The 10,000-nt window shown below is 44.6% G+C and overlaps 2 non-coding genes across 2 annotated transcripts; both read left to right on the top strand.

Moving 5' to 3' along the window:
* The first annotated feature begins 4,911 nt into the window (after window positions 1–4,911).
* LOC138189320 (small subunit ribosomal RNA) lies at window positions 4,912–6,834 on the top strand. The gene has a single exon (XR_011176014.1). It is a non-coding gene; the product is annotated as a small subunit ribosomal RNA (ribosomal RNA).
* Window positions 6,835–8,861: 2,027 nt separating this feature from the next.
* LOC138189293 (5.8S ribosomal RNA) lies at window positions 8,862–9,016 on the top strand. The gene has a single exon (XR_011175987.1). It is a non-coding gene; the product is annotated as a 5.8S ribosomal RNA (ribosomal RNA).
* The last annotated feature ends 984 nt before the right edge of the window (window positions 9,017–10,000 follow it).

The following is a 10,000-nucleotide window of genomic DNA, read 5'->3' as shown; positions in this document are numbered from 1 at the left end:
TTTTGAAAAATTTTTTCCGCCGGACCAACATGACCGGGCGGTTGGAACTTAGAATTTTTTCGCACCGGTACGAAGAGACCGAAAGTTCCGATCGAAATAACTCGCTTAAAAGCGTTATAAGGTATCGAAATTTTGCGTGGAATCGTCACGTATAGACGTAATCTAGTCGAACGTAACGATTTCACTTTATTTTTTTGAAAAATTTTTTCCACCGGACCAACATGACCGGGCGGTTGGAACTTAGAATTTTTTCGCACCGGTACGAAGAGACCGAAAGTTCCGATCGAAATAACTCGCTTAAAAGCGTTATAAGGTATCGAAATTTTGCGTGGAATCGTCACGTATAGACGTAATCTAGTCGAACGTAACGATTTCACTTTATTTTTTTGAAAAAAATTTTTTCCACCGGACCAACATGACCGGGAGGTTGGAACTTAGAAAAATTCCGAGCCGGTACGTTGGGACTTAGAAAAATTCCGAGGCGAGAACATTTTTTCGAGTTAACTCCGTTAAAAGCGTTATAAGGTACGAATATTATTGCATAAATCGTTCCAACTCGATGAAATACATCGGGATTAATGGTTTATTTCGTCGTGAAAATGTTTTTTAGAAACGGACCTATGCGTCCGGTCGTTGGGACTTTGAAAATTTTCGGACCGAACCGTTTTTTCGAGTTAACTCGCTTAAAAGCGTTATAAGGTAGGAATATTTTTGCATAAATCGTCCTAACTCGATGAATTACGTCGGGATTAAGCGTTTTTAGAATCGGGAGAAGGTAGAAAAAAAGTTTGGACCGATGCGACCGGTCGTTGGAACTTAGAAAAATTCCGAGCCGGTACGTTGGGACTTAGAAAAATTCCGAGGCGAGAACATTTTTTCGAGTTAACTCCGTTAAAAGCGTTATAAGGTACGAATATTATTGCATAAATCGTTCCAACTCGATGAGATACATCGGGATTAATGGTTTATTTCGTCGTGAAAATGTTTTTTAGAAACGGACCTATGCGTCCGGTCGTTGGGACTTTGAAAATTTTCGGACCGAACCGTTTTTTCGAGTTAACTCGCTTAAAAGCGTTATAAGGTAGGAATATTTTTGCATAAATCGTCCTAACTCGATGAATTACGTCGGGATTAAGCGTTTTTAGAATCGGGAGAAGGTAGAAAAAAAGTTTGGACCGATGCGACCGGTCGTTGGAACTTAGAAAAATTCCGAGCCGGTACGTTGGGACTTAGAAAAATTCCGAGGCGAGAACATTTTTTCGAGTTAACTCCGTTAAAAGCGTTATAAGGTACGAATATTATTGCATAAATCGTTCCAACTCGATGAAATACATCGGGATTAATGGTTTATTTCGTCGTGAAAATGTTTTTTAGAAACGGACCTATGCGTCCGGTCGTTGGAACTTTGAAAATTTTCGGACCGAACCGTTTTTTCGAGTTAACTCGCTTAAAAGCGTTATAAGGTAGGAATATTTTTGCATAAATCGTCCTAACTCGATGAATTACGTCGGGATTAAGCGTTTTTAGAATCGGGAGAAGGTAGAAAAAAAGTTTGGACCGATGCGACCGGTCGTTGGAACATAGAAAAATTCCGAGCCGGTACGTTGGGACTTAGAAAAATTCCGAGGCGAGAACATTTTTTCGAGTTAACTCCGTTAAAAGCGTTATAAGGTACGAATATTATTGCATAAATCGTTCCAACTCGATGAAATACATCGGGATTAATGGTTTATTTCGTCGTGAAAATGTTTTTTAGAAACGGACCTATGCGTCCGGTCGTTGGAACTTTGAAAATTTTCGGACCGAACCGTTTTTTCGAGTTAACTCGCTTAAAAGCGTTATAAGGTAGGAATATTTTTGCATAAATCGTCCTAACTCGATGAATTACGTCGGGATTAAGCGTTTTTAGAATCGGGAGAAGGTAGAAAAAAAGTTTGGACCGATGCGACCGGTCGTTGGAACATAGAAAAATTCCGAGCCGGTACGTTGGGACTTAGAAAAATTCCGAGGCGAGAACATTTTTTCGAGTTAACTCCGTTAAAAGCGTTATAAGGTACGAATATTATTGCATAAATCGTTCCAACTCGATGAAATACATCGGGATTAATGGTTTATTTCGTCGTGAAAATGTTTTTTAGAAACGGACCTATGCGTCCGGTCGTTGGAACTTTGAAAATTTTCGGACCGAACCGTTTTTTCGAGTTAACTCGCTTAAAAGCGTTATAAGGTAGGAATATTTTTGCATAAATCGTCCTAACTCGATGAATTACGTCGGGATTAAGCGTTTTTAGAATCGGGAGAAGGTAGAAAAAAAGTTTGGACCGATGCGACCGGTCGTTGGAACTTAGAAAAATTCCGAGCCGGTACGTTGGGACTTAGAAAAATTCCGAGGCGAGAACATTTTTTCGAGTTAACTCCGTTAAAAGCGTTATAAGGTACGAATATTATTGCATAAATCGTTCCAACTCGACGAAATACATCGGGATTAATGGTTTATTTCGTCGTGAAAATGTTTTTTAGAAACGGACCTATGCGTCCGGTCGTTGGGACTTTGAAAATTTTCGGACCGAACCGTTTTTTCGAGTTAACTCGCTTAAAAGCGTTATAAGGTAGGAATATTTTTGCATAAATCGTCCTAACTCGATGAATTACGTCGGGATTAAGCGTTTTTAGAATCGGCAGAAGGTAGAAAAAAAGTTTGGACCGATGCGACCGGTCGTTGGAACATAGAAAAATTCCGAGCCGGTACGTTGGGACTTAGAAAAATTCCGAGGCGAGAACATTTTTTCGAGTTAACTCCGTTAAAAGCGTTATAAGGTACGAATATTATTGCATAAATCGTTCCAACTCGATGAAATACATCGGGATTAATGGTTTATTTCGTCGTGAAAATGTTTTTTAGAAACGGACCTATGCGTCCGGTCGTTGGAACTTTGAAAATTTTCGGACCGAACCGTTTTTTCGAGTTAACTCGCTTAAAAGCGTTATAAGGTAGGAATATTTTTGCATAAATCGTCCTAACTCGATGAATTACGTCGGGATTAAGCGTTTTTAGAATCGGGAGAAGGTAGAAAAAAAGTTTGGACCGATGCGACCGGTCGTTGGAACATAGAAAAATTCCGAGCCGGTACGTTGGGACTTAGAAAAATTCCGAGGCGAGAACATTTTTTCGAGTTAACTCCGTTAAAAGCGTTATAAGGTACGAATATTATTGCATAAATCGTTCCAACTCGATGAAATACATCGGGATTAATGGTTTATTTCGTCGTGAAAATGTTTTTTAGAAACGGACCTATGCGTCCGGTCGTTGGGACTTTGAAAATTTTCGGACCGAACCGTTTTTTCGAGTTAACTCGCTTAAAAGCGTTATAAGGTAGGAATATTTTTGCATAAATCGTCCTAACTCGATGAATTACGTCGGGATTAAGCGTTTTTAGAATCGGGAGAAGGTAGAAAAAAAGTTTGGACCGATGCGACCGGTCGTTGGAACTTAGAAAAATTCCGAGCCGGTACGTTGGGACTTAGAAAAATTCCGAGGCGAGAACATTTTTTCGAGTTAATTCGTTAAAAAGCGTTATAAGGTATAAATTTTTTTATAGAAATCGTTTTATCTCAATTAAATACACGAGGATTAAACATTTTTATAGAATTTTTTAAAAAATTAGCGTTCGTCGAACCGACACGACTGGGATATTTTTCTAATTTTTTCGTTAATTAACGTTACAAGGTATATATTTTTTTGGATATTTCTACTTATTTTAACGTGTTGTAATTGATTATAAACTTGTTTTTTGTCCGAAATCGATAAAAGAGTATGTTTACTGATGCGATTTTTCGGTGAAAAAAAAAATTAATTTTTTGGTAAAAATGTATTTCTATTATGTTAATTAAGTGTCTGGTAAAATATTTCGATGGTTGGATATTGCCTTTGTATAGTAGTGATCGAGCGTTCGCGCGACTAAGTTCCAGCGTCCCTTCCGAACGGTACGTTGCTACGGAGGTTTTGCACCATAAGCGCGCGGCCGCTAGCCCGGCCGGCGCCGGCCTGCCGGCCGGCGCTTTCGTATCTATAAGAGAGACGTCGAGCCGGACGGTTCGGTCGGAACAGCGTTGAGCGCGTGGCTATTCTACGGCCTCGGTTGAGAATTCAGTCACCGCTCCTCGAGTCTTAGTGTATTTTACGCTATTTCTCGACTGTTCCTCCGTTCTCGTACTGGTTTTTTCTCTACACTGCTGCGCCGCGGGTCGCTGTCCTGGACGTAATGACCAAATATCGTGGCAAGGTTCCCCTTAGTCGGGAAGCTGGTGACCTGTGTGCACGTATTCCAACGAAAGTTGGTTTCGTGCGTGCTTGTACTAACAGAGCATCGATTCAACCAAACATATATGGGAAAATCCGTCAGCTACTTTTTTTATACTTATAAATAAAATGCTGTCTTTAAAATTGGCCGCTGTAGAGCTTACTATCTTTGCGTAGTATGTCTTCTACGGAGAGTGATGTTCGAAGATTAGACTCTCTTATAATAAATGTATGTGGAGGAGAGGAGAGAGAATATTCTTACGGTATGTCCAGCGCGACGCACTGTGATATACGCGCTTGTTCGTTCAGCGTGAAAGGTGTATACGTGCTTTACCGCTAAGATATGTTATAAGAGAGATAATTTAAAAGATCTCAGGAGTGTTCTCGTGAAGTTACGACTCTTTTTGTATCATCATATGCTATATGATGAGAGAGAGAGTGGCGTTCGAAGATCTTACTGAACTATGGGTGTATCTCGAACGTCGCTGAGAGAAGGAGGAGGAGATAGATGTATATTATATATATATATCTAAAAATGAAAAGTCTCGTCGTACGGTGTTACGTCCCACCTACGACACGAAGAGAACTTAAACGAAATATCGAATACAAGATCCCTGGTTGATCCTGCCAGTAGTCATATGCTTGTCTCAAAGATTAAGCCATGCATGTCTCAGTACATGCCGCATTAAGGTGAAACCGCGAATGGCTCATTAAATCAGTTATGGTTTCTTAGATCATACCTACATTTACTTGGATAACTGTGGTAATTCTAGAGCTAATACATGCAAACAGATTCCGACCAGAGATGGTAGGAATGCTTTTATTAGATCAAAACCAATCGGTGGCGGATGGCTCGTCTGTCCGTCCATCGTTTGTTTTGGTGACTCTGAATAACTTTGTGCTGATCGCATGGTCATCTAGCACCGGCGACGCATCTTTCAAATGTCTGCCTTATCAACTGTCGATGGTAGGTTCTGCGCCTACCATGGTTGTAACGGGTAACGGGGAATCAGGGTTCGATTCCGGAGAGGGAGCCTGAGAAACAGCTACCACATCCAAGGAAGGCAGCAGGCGCGCAAATTACCCACTCCCGGCACGGGGAGGTAGTGACGAAAAATAACGATACGGGACTCATCCGAGGCCCCGTAATCGGAATGAGTACACTTTAAATCCTTTAACGAGGACCAATTGGAGGGCAAGTCTGGTGCCAGCAGCCGCGGTAATTCCAGCTCCAATAGCGTATATTAAAGTTGTTGCGGTTAAAAAGCTCGTAGTTGAATCTGTGTGTCACAGTGTCGGTTCACCGCTCGCGGTGTTTAACTGGCATTATGTGGTACGTCCTATCGGTGGGCTTAGCTCCTCGCGGGCGGTCCAACTAATATCCCATCGCGGTGCTCTTCACTGAGTGTCGAGGTGGGCCGATACGTTTACTTTGAACAAATTAGAGTGCTTAAAGCAGGCTACCTTCGCCTGAATACTGTGTGCATGGAATAATGGAATAGGACCTCGGTTCTATTTTGTTGGTTTTCGGAGCCCCGAGGTAATGATTAATAGGGACAGATGGGGGCATTCGTATTGCGACGTTAGAGGTGAAATTCTTGGATCGTCGCAAGACGGACAGAAGCGAAAGCATTTGCCAAAAATGTTTTCATTAATCAAGAACGAAAGTTAGAGGTTCGAAGGCGATCAGATACCGCCCTAGTTCTAACCATAAACGATGCCAGCCAGCGATCCGCCGAAGTTCCTCCGATGACTCGGCGGGCAGCTTCCGGGAAACCAAAGCTTTTGGGTTCCGGGGGAAGTATGGTTGCAAAGCTGAAACTTAAAGGAATTGACGGAAGGGCACCACCAGGAGTGGAGCCTGCGGCTTAATTTGACTCAACACGGGAAACCTCACCAGGCCCGGACACCGGAAGGATTGACAGATTGATAGCTCTTTCTTGATTCGGTGGGTGGTGGTGCATGGCCGTTCTTAGTTGGTGGAGCGATTTGTCTGGTTAATTCCGATAACGAACGAGACTCTAGCCTGCTAAATAGACGTAACTTATGGTATCTCGAAGGCCCCCGGCTTCGGTCGGTGGGTTTTTACTACCAACGTACAAACAAATCTTCTTAGAGGAACAGGCGGCTTCTAGCCGCACGAGATTGAGCAATAACAGGTCTGTGATGCCCTTAGATGTTCTGGGCCGCACGCGCGCTACACTGAAGGAATCAGCGTGTTTTCCCTGGCCGAAAGGCCCGGGTAACCCGCTGAACCTCCTTCGTGCTAGGGATTGGGGCTTGCAATTATTCCCCATGAACGAGGAATTCCCAGTAAGCGCGAGTCATAAGCTCGCGTTGATTACGTCCCTGCCCTTTGTACACACCGCCCGTCGCTACTACCGATTGAATGATTTAGTGAGGTCTTCGGACTGGTGCGCGGCCAATGTGATAAGCATTGCCGATGTTACCGGGAAGATGACCAAACTTGATCATTTAGAGGAAGTAAAAGTCGTAACAAGGTTTCCGTAGGTGAACCTGCGGAAGGATCATTAACGATATAAAAAACCAAAAGAATTTGACTTGAACATGAAAAACATATATATATATATATACGTCGGTAAGGAGCCGTACTCCTCCTATACCGACGAATCAAAGTATATACGACGTATCAACAAGCTATGTACTTTAACAAACGCAAAGATCGCCACGGAGCTTGGCAACCTCCGTTGGCAAAAATATGAAACAACCGTAAGGAGGAGACGACCCTCCAGCTACGGAATTATACGAAGAGAAGGTGGCACTCTCTCTCGATCATCGGGATGAAGAGATATAATATATATATATATATAAGAATTCGAGGCGCCTGCGTGAGGTCGTACACAGAAAGACCCGCCGTCTCCGAATAATATATATGAAATTCTAATAACTATAAAAGGGAACGCCAGCCTTGTAACACAAATATATCAAACTAAAAAATTACGACGGAAACCACTTACGTGCAAAGAGAAATGCAGTCGTGGCGCCTGCGCGAGGCCGTACACAGAAAGACCCGCCGTCACGATCTCGTATTTCGTATTTGCATCGTGGAAACCGCTGTACGAAATAAGAAAATCTCTAAAGTGCCTCGTGTCGGAGAGATCGTGCTCTTCGCCTATTCTCTTCTATGTTTCGTAGTCTGTGTTGCGTTTGCTCTCCTCCTAGCAACGGGACATATCGAAGACTCCTCTTTGGGATCGAACGAAGCTCAACGAGTCGACGAGAGCGAAAGAACGTGTAGCGAGTCGCGCAGAGCGAAAGGATACCGATATCGTCTTCGAAGATTCTCTTCGAAGATCCATGGATACCTTCTGCGTCGACTTCCTCTCGTCTCTTTCTTCAAAACTCTCGCGCGTTCTCGAAACGTGCTTCCTACCCATAGGGCGTGTGCTCTTCGTATGTCGTTTTGTTCGAAATAACGAAACCACTTGTAACATATACTCGTGGATCGGGTAACCTAGAACGAAGACGCATTGCGTGGATGTTTGGCCCGCTATGCGACGATGACGATTCGTAACTAGTCTAGCCGAAGTTCGTTCAGAGGGGACCGGCCGTGTCTCTATCCTCGTTGTCGTGAGTCGGACACCCGTGCCGTCGCTAGAGTTTTTCAAACTCTGCTTCTGGATGTTGGGACGAAAGACCGCGCGAGGACGATGGCTGCGAGTCCCATCGAATTTTTATTTTGTACGCTACCTGAACGAGACTAAAGCTTTACATCTAGTTTGTCGTCTATCGTCGCATATATCCCGTTCGGAGGGGACCGGCCGTGTCTCTATCCTCGTTGTCGTGAGTCGGACACCCGTGCCGTCGCTAGAGTTTTTCAAACTCTGCTTCTGGATGTTGGGACGAAAGACCGCGCGAGGACGATGGCTATGGCTGCGAGTCCCATCGAATTTTTGTTTTACAAACACCCACCTGAACGGAGATGTGTTCTCTCTTTCGTCGATTTTTCACGCTTTCAGTCGTCGCGTGGTCGCCATCCGTTCGGAGGGGATCGCCGGCTTCGAAGCCTCGATGTCGTGAGTCGGACACCCGTACCGTCGCTAGAGTTTTTCAAACTCTGCTTCTGGATATTGGGAAGAAAGACCGCTCGAGGCGGACGGCCGCGCGAGTCCCATCGAATCTTTACATCGCCCGAACGATGGAGATGCACGCGCGCTGTTTCTTGAATAAATTTGACGAGGGAGTGGAATTACGCATTACATACATAACATGGGCTAGCCACCGTGCTTACTCGTTCGCGAGATCGTGTGCTGTACAGAGGATTCAGAATCGGGTGTGTATATCCCCGTCGTTTCCTGACGAACGGAGCTTCGATCTCGATGGTTGTTATATATCATAATGTACTTTACGCCCGGCCGACGGACGCGCGAATCTTCGCGCGTTCGTCGGTTTTTTTTTTTCGAACATTTTCGTGTCGTCAATCCTATGGCGACTTCTGCGCGTCCGATTCCCGTTGGTCGAACGTGTCGGAACTCGGCTTCGCTCGAACCGAGAATTAAGAGTACAAAGAGTATAAAAATGTTGTAAATATATAAAAGATTACCCTGAACGGTGGATCACTTGGCTCGTGGGTCGATGAAGAACGCAGCTAATTGCGCGTCAACGTGTGAACTGCAGGACACATGAACATCGACATTTCGAACGCACATTGCGGTCCACGGATACAATTCCTGGACCACGCCTGGCTGAGGGTTGCTCACGTAAACCTAAGACTGCTTGCGTTGCGTATCGTTACTCTCTATCTGTCTCTCTCTGTCCCTTCTTGCCTTAACCACCCGCCGTCGTTCTTCTTAAAATAAAAGAGAACGTTTCAGAGTCGGAGAAAGGGGAAAGCGCACGAAGAAGGATACGAATAAGAGCGGACGAGAGGACGTACGCGACGTACGAGCGATTGTTGGACGCTCGTCGGCGTTCGTCGCGGTCGTGCCGAGACCGTGCAACTCGTACGCATGCTCGATATATAAATCTATCGTGTTCACGAGAGACTACGAAACACTACCTCTGTCTCTCTCTGTCCCTTCTTGCCTCGACAACAACCCGCCGTCGTTCTTCTTAAAAATATAATAAGAGAACGTTTCAGAGTCGGACGACGAGAGGAAGAAGAATGGGATACGAATAAGAGCGGAGAGAACCGTCACGGACTTGCGTGAGTGCACGCGGCGTCGTGAGTCGTCCTTTCGGACGACCGCCCGCTTATGCACCGCTTCGTGTATAGGTTATCGAATATACTCGTAGTTCTCCTCGTGACCGATTTTTTTTTCATATCAGGCGATATATGCTACGTTTGCCGGTGTTCGACGCACGAAGTCCGCGCCCCCGACGTCGTCTTAAACGAATATTATATATTTTGGCGAGACTGAGAGAGAAAGCATATATGGGAACTCGGTCGAGAGAGGAGAGAAGAGAGAACCAAAAACTCGGTGGCGTGCGAAACTTTGTCATAAAAGTCTCTACCGTCTTCGTTTTAAGACGTTTTACTCGTACAGCCCCAGGGATCGAATAATAATATGCCCACTCCGTCTCTTCGCGAGAGCGATCGACTACAACGAGGACCGTCGCATCGATGGGTCGTCGTTGCGTATTACATCCTCCGTGCTTTTTACCGCACCGATAGAGAAAGCCGTAGATCCGGGAACGCACACGCGATTTCTTCGAACGCTGATGACTTAGGGAGACATG

The sequence above is a fragment of the Bombus flavifrons genome, unplaced genomic scaffold (assembly GCF_040668555.2).
Source record: "Bombus flavifrons isolate JBK064 unplaced genomic scaffold, iyBomFlav1_principal scaffold0024, whole genome shotgun sequence".
Taxonomy (NCBI): domain Eukaryota; kingdom Metazoa; phylum Arthropoda; class Insecta; order Hymenoptera; family Apidae; genus Bombus; species Bombus flavifrons.
This window is presented reverse-complemented; position numbering and strand designations above follow the sequence as displayed.